This window comes from Ailuropoda melanoleuca, chromosome 6, assembly GCF_002007445.2.
Source record: "Ailuropoda melanoleuca isolate Jingjing chromosome 6, ASM200744v2, whole genome shotgun sequence".
NCBI classification, from domain to species: Eukaryota; Metazoa; Chordata; class Mammalia; order Carnivora; family Ursidae; genus Ailuropoda; species Ailuropoda melanoleuca.
In genome coordinates this window covers 27,580,829-27,593,267 of record NC_048223.1, presented here as the reverse complement: position 1 = coordinate 27,593,267, position 12,439 = coordinate 27,580,829, and the positions used below count along the sequence as shown (strand labels likewise).

Below are 12,439 nucleotides of genomic sequence, written 5' to 3'. Positions count from 1 at the left end.
GAGAGCAATCTAGATTAGCCACATGTAGGACCCTAAGAACACCAAAAAACATAAATAAAGCATGTCTCCCTTAAAAGACCGCCCACTGACTGTGGAAACAAGTATCCCCATTAAAATACAGCTGACATTAGGCAATACCAAGTACTGGCTAGAATGTGGGAAAGTGAACACTCTCACATTGTACTGCAGGAAGGAGTATAAATGGGTACAACTACTTTAAAGGGCAACTTGGCAGGAATCTAGTAAAATGGAAAACGCCATATCCTACATCCCAGCCATTCCATTTTTAGGTATATACTATAAAGAAGTGTTCACACATTAGAATAAGAGAACATGTGTAAGAATGTTCTATGCAACCAAATATTCAAAACCATCTCAATGAGTATCACTAGGGAATTAGAGAAATGAAGCATCTTACATTCATATGACAGGATACTATCAGCTAAAAGAAATGAACTCTGTGGTTATATATTATTAGGGAATATCTCAAGAAGATAATATTGAGTGAAAAAAGCAAATTACAGAAAATACACAATACGACGGCATTTATGCAAAGTTAAAAAAAGTACACACTATGCAATGTATTATTTATGGAGAAATACATAGAAAATAAAAGTATAAAAGCATGGGGGCACCTGGGTGGCTCAGTCGGTTAAGCATCTGCCTTCGGCTCAGGTCATGATCCCAGAGTCCTGAGATCGAGCCCTATGTCAGGCTCCCTGCTCAATAGGGAGCCTCCTTCTCCCTCTGTCCCTTCCCCCTGCTCGTGCTCTCTCTGTTAAATAAATAAATAAAATCTTTTTTAAAAAAGTATAAAAGCATGAACAGGATGACTATACATCAAATTCATATTAACAAATGTCTTTGGGAATGGACAGAGTGGAATAGGACCAGAGTTTGGGCATAGAAGGTCTTCAACTTAATGGCTTCTCCTTTATTTTTTTTTAAAGTGTATTATAGAAAGTAAATAATTATCAACTCTGAATGTTTGGTACACTGGTGTGCTTCACGTTACTATCTGAGCTCTCCTGAATTTTTTAGTTTTTTTTTTCTAAAAAAACACAACTTAAAAAAATAAACATTAAGCAGGCAAAGTCGTGCAGGGTGCAAAATGCAATGAATAAGATGGATAGATCCACATCTACATGAATTAGGAGGCAAGAATCAACATAGGCTGGCATGAGACCAAAAAGGCCTCTGGGAGCTGACATTTAAGTTTGACTATACGATTCCAACAGACTGTTGGAACTCAGGAAGGAGATTTTGGACAGACATACCTCCTTGAGGAGCACTGGACTTGGAGGCAGAATTCCTTGGCCCCAGATCCAGCTTTGCTACATGAGCTGTGTGACCTTAAGGATGTGTTGCACATGTCTGAGCCTTGGTTTTCTCGATAACAATGTACGGGGTCAATTACATGATAAATGCATGTTAAATCACCCAATGCATTCCTTGGCACATGGCAGGTACCTATCATGGGAGGAGGTGAAGAAAAACCTAAAGAGGTGGTCTCTTCTTTCCAATCTTAACTCCCCAAAAACCACTATGACATTACTGCCATTTTCGCCATAACTGGCTTTTGGAAATTAAGATGGCAGATATTTGCTGGGCCTCATACGTGTGTTCCCAGCATGTTCTTGCAACAAGCTGAGAGGTTTCCAGACAATAAGGCTGTGGTAACCTGATCCAGGGAGATAAAGTTGGCTATTGACAAATGGAACCAAGCCAAAGGATAATGCTTAGGATTATGTTACGTTTCTGTGTGTGTGTGTGTGTGATACATACAAGTGCAGTTCGTAGCTACTTTCTTTCACCCTGCACACTCAACTGTTTAAAGACTAAACCTGCTGGTGGTCAGGTAGTTCTGAACATTTCCCGTGCCGAAACAGGAGCATTCAACTGAATGGTGATTCATCAGCCATGTCCTCTCTTCTCCTCCACCCTTGACGTTAGACTGTATTCTTTGTTTAATCGTAATTAGCTTTTGCTTGCTCTTTTAATGGTCCCCAGTGAAAATGACTCTCAAGTGTCTTAAGAATGTTTATATCCCAAATGAACCTCTGTTTCTGCTAAGTCAGAAGCACAAATAATTCCCGCATGTGAAATTGCCACAGCTCTGTGCCTTCCACAAGTGCTCAGTAAGCGTTCATTGACTCCAAACTCAAGCAAAGCTACCATCCGAGCCAATTGGTTTTCTTTCCAAATACTCAAGTTGGCCAGTTATGGACAACTCTCTGCCAACAAGGAACCCACATGGTGAACTCAGCAAGGAGGTTTCCTCTGGCTAAGTTTGGTCATCAATTTCCTGTAACATACCAAGTATTTTATGGGCCTCCACTACCTGAGAGCAGAGTCTTGCCCTTCTAAAAAGTGCCATGGAACCATTATGTACAAAAACCCATCACTAACGTGAGCGCTACGGGATATTTTTTAAAAGGAAGTGGGTTTCTGTTATATCTTCTAGCTGTCAGAATTATTTCCTTTACCTATTTTCATCTCCTCTTCTCCAGTTTAGAAAGATGATAGGAAAAAAAACCAAAAAAAAACCAAAACAAAACAAAAAAAATCCAATGGGGAAGGAAATATTCCAAAGTGGCATTTTGATTGCTTGGTGCATTTTAAGAGCTCTATGTATTTGGCACCTGGAAAAAAACAGGAGCTGATAATGCCAAACAGTACATCATCACGAGCTGTTTTGGAGGATTAATTGCAGATTTATGCTCCAGAGCAGTATGCTATTCTGGAAAACAAATTAAAAAAAAAAGTTACCTTGGCTACCAGCAACTACAAGAGTCAAGGCCCAGCAATCTGAATTTCTCAAGTAGATAATAACAGAAAAGAAGGCAAGTTGCAGTTTTATTTGGGGCCATTTCAGGTAAGGATGAGTTAGTTGCCCCAGTGATATGTGCAAATGTATTTCTCCCAGTGGATTACTACCAGTAATTCACATTTCTGCAGTCCCTTCACCTTGCCCACCTGCCAAACACTTTGTGCAGCCCTCTGTCTCCCCTTCTGGCACACTCAACCTCTTTGTAAGCAGCATTTTTCTAGATATAAAGTGAGTTAGTGAAAAAGGTTTCTTTTCTTACCCATAATCTAATCTTTAAAGTTTTAGGTTCCTCTTGGCCAAGGCATTAGGGAAAATTTTCCGTCTCCTTTATTCTTTATTATAACGTCTGAATTGTTTAAGACAATTTTTGCCTAGAAATAAAAAAAAAATCACAAAAATGGACAAAAACACCTTGGGGAGTTTCCTTCAGTTGTAGTTCATCTAAGAGAGTTGATTTGCTTTCCCACTGTTCAAACTAAGATTGAAAGAGTTGGAGATGGGGGGGAGCCAAAATCTTAGATACTCCTTCCATTAAAAGATGGAGGCTTTGTCGTTTCTCCCTTGAATCTGGGCTGCCTTGTGACTCGTTCAACCAGGTGAGTCAAGCAAAAGTGATGGTGTGTGACTTTTGATGATGGGTCCTACACGACAATGCAGCTTGTGCTTTGTTTGCAGGGACCTTAACTTTTGGAACCCTGGGCCTCTGTGTTGAAGTCCAACTACCCTGAAGCTGCCAGATTGTGAAGACGCTCATGTCACATGAGGAGGCCATGTGCACGTGCTGTGGTTAGCAGGCTCTACTGAGTCAAGCAATCCCAAGTCATCAAAACACAGGAGCCAGACTGGTGAGTCAAGGTGCCTACAGAAGATCCTAGGTCCAGCTGTCAAGTCACCCCAAATGGTCGTTTCCCCAGTTGAAGCCCCAGATATCACGGGGCAAAGGCAAGTCATCTGTACTGGGCCTTGTCCAAATTCCTGACCTACAGAATCCATGAGCATAAAAACAAGTTCCTTTATGTTACTAAATTTTTGAATGATTTATTGTGTAGCCAAAGTAATTGGATCAACTTCCCTTCCCTTATCTTCCCTTTTAGGACTGTGATGAGGCCCTCCTGCATCAGGAAGTCCCCATTGTATAATGAACAGCTGCTGCCAATGATAAAGTTCGAAGCCAGTTGAAATAGTATCAGAAGAACATTCTGTTAGACTAGCACACCCAGCAGGATCATACTTAGTAAGTCAGACAGATGCAATAGTGTTAGTTGATGGGAGATAATAATGTCCTTTTTAAGGAGATCAAAAAAACAAATGAAAAAATGCACACGCAGACACACAAACTCACACAGATTTGCTTAAGTACATGGAAGGTAGAAAGTAATAGAAAGTTATACATTATAATGTAAATAGCCATTTAGTGAAATTATGCATTGCTGTTAATGCTTTTACACTCATTTGTATTTTAAAAAAAATTTTCTACCAATGTGCATGTATTACTGTTATAATTTTTGAAGAACCATCTCTTTAATTCATTTAGAGTCATATAGACAGACTCTTGTCCTTCGCCACCACCCTCTATGTATTGTTTTTCCAGTTGCCAGTCAGCACCCGCCAATACTCATCTATCTACTCTAAGCTGAATCAGTTAACCTAGAGCATCATTCTAAGATCTGGGGTCAAGACCATATCACACCGTTAATGGTGGATCCACCAAAGTGACAGGCTCAACTTTAGCTTACACCTGTGAACCTTGTATTTTCTGACTTGCTGTATGTCCATCTCCTTTGGTCTGAACAGAATCAGGACACTAAGACATGGCCTACCTACTTAGAATTTACAGTCTACCTGGTAACTGGAAATGGTGCAGGGCACTTAGAAACTGCCTTGTCTGTGGGATCTCCTGGTGTTAGACTCAGCACTGTCATCTAGCTTTAAGGTATACATAAATCTAGCTTTGTTGTGAGTGAATTTAATTACCAGTTACACCCATTGTTATAACCTAGATTCCAGGCTCTGGTCCATTGCAGTCAACTCCATTTGGTTCCTTATACCTTCCCATCCATTACCCCAGTCCTGGAATGATTCTCAAAACTGAATTCAGGCATAGGAAGTCACTATGGTCATGTGACTTACAGAGACCCAGAAATGTTCATTCCCTAACTATTTCCACCATTGGCTTATTAACAGTTGCTAAAACATTTCTTTAATAATTCACAACTTAGTATTAACTTTTTTGTTATGTTTCTTTGTTTTATATTAAAAGTGATGTTTTAATCTTTATTATTTTATTTAAACATTTCTTAGAAAATCAATTTGTTATTAAACTAATGTGTTTTTATGAAGATTTCTAGATCAGTTTTGCACTGGGAAAGTAGGGATATGGGCAGCACACAAGCTTCGTGCAGCTGGAGATAACACTGGCAGGGAAATCTATTGAAAGAGGAAATAGAGAAAGAGGAGGCAAAGAACACAGGGGGCCAACTTGGCCTGCTCATCAAGTTGCCTCCCTGGCTCCAATTCATACAGTGGGATCCTATCTGTTACAGCTCTGCACACTGCTTTTGGGGCATAAGGTCTATCTTCTAACATAAAAATACAGAGGCTGATTTGAATCAACTAGCATTTTCACAGTTCCAAATTAAGCAAAATACCAAAGTGTTTGGGCATTGTTTTTTGTTTGTTTGTTTGCTTTTTTTTTCCTTTTTAGTTGGGGGAAAAAAAAAAAAAAGAACTGTTGCTTTAAAGTGGGAAACTCTTGGCTGCCAATGCAAATTGACAGACCAAGCAAAGAACAGAATGTTTTCATCAGAACGTTCTAAGTTAATGTGGCTCTCTAAGCCTGTTCACAGAAAACTGTCTAGACTATTGGTCTCTAAGCAGATGCCACTACAGAACATAAAAATATGAAACAGTCATTGTCCTCAAGGAATTAAAATCAGTCAATATGCACATTAAAAAAGTCAATGTGCTGATGCATAAGTACTTTAAAAATGACAAAATTTTAGCAATAATCAGATATGAACATAAAAATCTCCCCTAGTTTCTAATTTCCAAAAGACTATCCAATTTGGACAGAGCAGTTAGACAGAATCCCACGGAGCAGCCTACTGATCAGGGGTTCCACATGATGGCAGGCCAGCGATGGCTGGCTCTATTCCCTTAAGCACCCAGGATGAAAATGCATAAGGAAAAATGATCCCACGATTTATTGTTATTCAGTAAATGTGTTCCTCGTGTTTGATTCCAATTCTATTGATTGCACTCTTGTGATGTTTGACATCATTTTATCAGTTTGAGTTTTGAAGGCTGGTTCCTAGAAGTTACTTGGTATCAGTGTAACCATAAGTCACACATATTTACAACATTTTCCAGAATTGAAGCCTCAAAGATTCAGTAATCAAGTGAGAAAACATTTTTCCTATGAACTCTAGTGTAAAAATTAGAAGAATGTTCCTTAAGTGTAAGTATTAACTGATAGCACATGCTTGAAGGGATGATATACTATTTAGATAGTGATTTAGAGCAAGGGCTGAGAAATTTCTTCTGGAGAGTCAGATTGTAGATATTTTAGTCTTTGCAGGCCATATGTTCTCTATTGCAACTACTTACCTCTGCTATTATAGCTCAAAAACAGCCATTGACAATTCATAAATGAATGGGCATAGCCGTGTTCCAATAAAACTGCATTTGCAAAAATAGGTAGAGGGCTACATTTGGTCCATAAGCCATAGTTTGCCAAATTCTGATTTAAAGAAATAAAGCATTTATTTAGGAAACTCATAATTATGAAATGTGGTTCTTTCTTCATGTTTTGGTCCTTCAGTTTAAGTCTTTCCACAGTAACTACTATTTTAAGAAAAGGATGCTGGGAGAAAGCCAGCTGAATGAGGAATCAGAGCCGAAGATTTTAATAAAAGCACTGGCCCATATCTACCATATGACCATGGGAACTCACATAACCTATATAAGCTTGTTTTTTCATCTGTCACATGGCAACTGCCTTCCCTAAGACTAGTGTAAGATTCCAATGAGATAAAGTATGTGAAGGTGCACTGTAAACCATAAAGTATTAAGTAAGCCCAAGCTAGCATCAGTATGTAACACAATGCCTTAGCATAGCTGGTGCCAATAACAACTCATTAGAGAGCATTACTTTAAAGAGGATATATTCCTTATGATAGCTTTAAGCTAATACCTTATAAGACCTTAGGGATATTCTCCTGTTCTCAGTACCTTATGTCAATTCCCTTTCATGGTCCAGAGCAGGAAGGAGACATATGTTGTGGCAACAAGTGTTCCAGGTTCTGCTAGCATCAATTCTGACTGTTCCTCACCAGGAAAGACTTTTTTTCCCACTTGACCAGTTGGCTAAATTTCAACTACTTGTCTTTCAAAGCTAATCTTCTCCAATTCTAATCTGCACAAAAGGTGTAAATTTACCCATCACCCATTTCCTTTAGCAGTTCTGATTCATAAGTAGTCATAAGGCACTTTTCTTGAATGTATTTTGAAACAAGGTTACATAAATCACATATTATTGTTCCTGATAGTCATAATGACTTCTTTATCCTCAGAGATAAGTCTCTGCATGGGATTCTCTAAAGAGGCTCTTTTCAATGTCTTACATCTCATTTTTTAAAAAAGATTAATTTATTTATTTTAGAGACAGACGTAGGGGGAAGAGCAGAGGGAGAGGGAGAAAGAAACTTAAGCAGACTGCACTGAGTGTGGAGCCTGATGCGGGGCTTGATTCCACGACCCCAAGATCATGACCTGAATGGAAATTAAGAGTCCCATGCCCAACCAACTGTGCCATCCTGGCACATTGCATTTTAATGTCCCTATCCCACAACTGGGTGCAGTGATTTTTATAGTAGTACTAAGGAATCTCAAGTTCAGATACTAAATGGGCAATGTGGGCTTTTCCTTAAAAAGACGGAGCCATGTGCCCTTCCTGTTTTTAATGGACACTTTGCTACTGTAGTAGCTACGACAGATACAGCTGATTCATGAAATTATTGTCTTATAAATAAAAGTAAGGATAACAACATTGCTTCTTTTTTTTTTAAGATTTTAAAAATATTTACTTATTTATTTTAAGGGGGAGGGGACAGTCAGAGGAAGAGGGAGAGAATCCTCAAGCAGACTCCTCACCAAGCACAGAGCCTGATGCGGGGCTCCATTCCAAGACTCTGAGGTCATGACCTGAGCCAAAACCAAGAGTTGGTTGCTTAACTGCCCGAGTCACTCGGGAACCCCAAAGATAACAACATTACTTCTGAGTTAAACACAAGAGTTGCTGTTTTGGTATAAAAACAATAAAGTTTTAAACCAGATTTTACAGAACTCTGAACACAAAGGGGCTATTTATAAGTGTAATCATCTAACCCTTAATTCCTCTCCCCAGATGTTCACCCAATAGCCCATTCACGGACTAGAAACCTGCCAGCCGCTGTGGAAGTCAGGGCTACACTGAGAAAAATACAAGAACGGGGTAGTGACACGTTTTACTGGAGTCAAGGAGAAGAACAATGAAAGTAAAGGAGTCATAAGGATAGAAAATTGAAATAGAAGAGAATAACAAAATGCAGAGATAGACGAGAGCAAAAGTGTGTGCATACCGCTCATCTCACCCACGGCAGGAAAACTGTACAAATGAGAGGAGAGGAAGAACATATGAGCTTAAAAAGATAAGAAACAGGGGCGCCTGGGTGGCACAGCGGTTAAGCATCTGCCTTCGGCTCAGGGCGTGATCCCGGCATTATGGGATTGAGCCCCCACATCAGGCTCCTCCGCTATGAGCCTGCTGCTTCCTCTCCCACTCCCCCTGCTTGTGTTCCCTCTCTCCCTGGCTGTCTCCATCTCTGTCAAACAAATAAATAAAATCTTAAAAAAAAAAAAGAAAAGAAACAAAGAAAAAAGTGCATTCAACTTCATGCATCTTATTCAGTGCTCTGACAAATTGAGCCAAAATTACAGGGGGGGGAAGTTTTAAACTTTCAAAGAATTTCCCAAGAATGAAAACAGAGTGGCTGAAATAGAATTAATAAAGGCACATCTAAGAGTGTGATCTAAACTCTGTAAGAATGCTGCCTTCTATTTTGTAACTCCAATTAGCCCCACATGGATGGGGATTCACTATAGGCAAAGCAAACAATGTGAAACAGATCTAAAGACAGATCATCTCTTGGAAAAAGGAAAAGGAAATGATACGTGCACTAAAAAGGTCACCACTTTGCACCTGGTGAAGTTGCATTGGGGGCAATAAATAGAAGCCTTGTTTCCTTTAATGGATGATGAATTTGCAGAGTCATTCTAAGCAAGAGCTAATGATGGTCGAATACTTATATTCTAAAAACGGTTGAAGCCTTCAAAAGGTAGACCTAGACTAGGTTATTGAGAGAACTAGGATACCTTAAGCTTAATTAACTTGGGGATTGACAAATACAATAGTGAACAAGCCTAATACTTCATTGTATGTTTCTTGGTTCTATTCAGAAGCGGAATGTGACAGTGCGGTAAGAACAAGAGTGCGGAATTTATTAGAGGTTGATGTTCTGATTGTTTCAGAAGAGAACACAGTACACTCCAACAGGACACGGGCAATATGGGTTGGAGAAGAAACAATAACAGGAATGGAGTGTACCTACTGAGTAAGAGGACAGTATTTACAGACACAGTGGGTTTCATATTAAGTTCAGAGTGCATGGTTGGAATGCAAGTGGCCAGTTCTCCTGAGCACAAAGACACACCCTCAGCTTGCCAGCTGGACTAGGGCTCCACAGCTGTGAAGCTGGGTCCTTCCACTTAAAAAAGATGAAAGAAGCCTTTTTTTTTTTTTTTTAGGTAAAATCTTTTCAGATGGTCTCTTGTACACTTATCATTACCAGAATCTGGCTACAATACAGGCAGAAATCTCACAACTAAAAAATTCACTAAGGGATGACCAAGATTCTTTCTCTCATTAACCAAACCCTAGCCGATCTCCTCTGGGCTCTCTTCCCCACTAGGCCTCAACCTTGGCCTGTAAAGACTTGAACAAAACACCAGCCTAGTTTCAAACAGTTCAAGGTCACATCCCTAAGATGGCCATGCCTCCCTTAGAGCTCTTACCTGAGAAAAACTCAAGGTTGCCAAAACAAACCTACTGTTTGTTTCAGCCAACACCTGAGGATGTCTCTGTGGGAGGATGGAATCCTAATTTGGATTATTGATAGCTAGCAGGCAGCTGACCTAATCACATTAATACTAATTAACCCTCTGTTAATACCTCGCTTCCCTGACTCTACTGCTCCCCCTAACTTGGCCCCTCCCATTTTCTCATTCTCCCTTTAAAATGCCCAGTCAAGGCTGAACAAATGGAGGCTGAGCTCAGTTCACGGTGGATCTCCTCCCTTTTGCAATAGTTATTACTGAATAAAATCTGTCCTTCCCCAATTAACTAGTGTCTGGTTTTGTTTGTCTTCAGTGTGGGTGTTGAGCAAATCATGTCATGTCCCAGGACCTCCATTTTCTCTTCTATCAAAAAGTGTGGCAGACTAAGGCAAAGTAGCTGCCCCTTCCAATTCTTACACTCTGATCTCAGAGGAGATTTGTTTTCAGATTTCACTCTAAAGGACTGCTCACAAACTGAGTGTTTCGAGGTTCACACCAGATTTGCATATGTGTTTGTGTGCATGCACACATGCATATGTCTACTGCAAATTAACAAAGGAACGCCTTAAATCTCTACTAGTTTTCATATTCTCTTTTCCTTCTCTTCTTGGTGATAGAAAGAGATAGACATAGACATAGAGAGATATATACACATGTAAATACACACACACACACACACACACACACACACACATACACACTAGTAGGCTAGATATGGTGGGGGCACAAGTATGGCTTCTATTTATAATAATAGCCAGTTCTTACTGAGCATAACCACATGCCAAGCATTGTTCTAAGCCCTTTATACAAGCATCTAATATAGTACCTAATACATTAGCATTCAATAAATGCACTGAATAAATCTTGTATATTTGAAATTCACCATAATGTCTTTTTCCCTTCAAATCTCCTCTATGAATTGTCAGTGAAGATTTTTAATTGCTGGAAAGAGTGGTTAAGAGCACAAATATCTATTTGTGATTAGTTCTCTTTAATGTATCATTAACCTGTTAATAAAATACACTTCAAAACTCAGTTTTCCTTTAGTCTTAAGTGTTAGCTTAAAAATCTTACTTCATTTAAAAATCTAAGCAATTTTATGTAAGAGTAATGATACTTCCACTTATATTTTATTAATGACAAATTTACTCATAAGTTTAAAGAATTTAGATCTTAAGAAGTCTCATTTAGGAATAATCAACCCCATTTACACATATAGCTGAGAGATTTCCTTAAATATCTCAAACTATGTTTATAGCTTAATATATCCTATTCTCCCAAGCACTTCAAATATCTGAAAGGAAAGACTTATGACTTTAATAAGCAAAATATAAGCATTTAAGAAATTTGAATAAGTCTAAAATATCAAGTTTATAAGTGTACTGAGTCATTATCATAAGTGTAAAAGAAACTTCTAAATAGACGAGCATACCCCAAGAAGGACAATAATTACAAAACTTTCAAGCAAGCACACTATGTGAATGCAATTTTTGTAAAAGTGTTGATATTATATTCATTTTTTAATCATTGCCCTACTTAAGTTCAAGCCTTCCTGGGGTAAAATATTTACTGATCAAACAAAGGGAACATTATTACCATCTTTGAGTACTATATCAAATGAGGTTATACATTCAAGGTTATTGGCCAGTGATTTTTGGACAAAGACCCAAAAATCTGGCTGTACTTTCCAGAAGACCATCATATGAACCACAGTTTGTTGATCTGAACTAATTATTGGAGAAATAGGACTTTTTCAGTCATTGCCTTTTCAAACATAGCTCATTTTATGTTTCCACATCTTGTTTTAAAGTAATAAATTTTTAAAAAGTATGATGCCTTTTATCAAATTTTGTTATATAATTCAAGTTGATAAAATTCTGCATATACACACACACACATATACACTCAACCCAATCTGGGTCATGACTATTTCCTTTACTCTGTGATGAAATTCTCTACACTGTTACCATTTTACTTTCTTATCACTCATATTGAGTCACTTTGCCAAAGTAAAACTCAAAGAAAAAGAAGCGACTAAGACACAATGCCGGATTTCGAGCTGTACTACAAAGCTGTGATCACAAAGACAGCATGGTACTGGCACAAAAACAGACATAGACCAATGGAACATAATAGAGAACCCAGATATGGATCCTCGGGTCTTTGGGCAACTAATCTTTGATAAAGCAGGAAAAAACATCCGGTGGAAAAAAAGACAGTCTCTTCAATAAATGGTGCTGGGAAAATTGGACAGCTACATGCAAAAGAATGAAACTTGACCACTCTCTCACACCATACACAAAGATAAACTCCAAATGCATGAAAGACCTCGATGTGAGACAGGAAATCAAAATCCTAGAGGAGAACATAGGCAGCAACCTCTACAACATCGGCCAAAGCAACCTTTCTCATGACACATCTCCAAAGGCAAGAGAAACAAAAGATAAAATGAACTTG

The 12,439-nt window shown here is 38.7% G+C and overlaps 1 protein-coding gene across 2 annotated transcripts in view; it reads right to left on the bottom strand.

Moving 5' to 3' along the window:
* The window catches only part of LRRC3B (leucine rich repeat containing 3B), a 436,067-nt gene that overhangs the window by 220,958 nt on the left and 202,670 nt on the right, over nt 1-12,439 (bottom strand). The window lies entirely within an intron of this gene.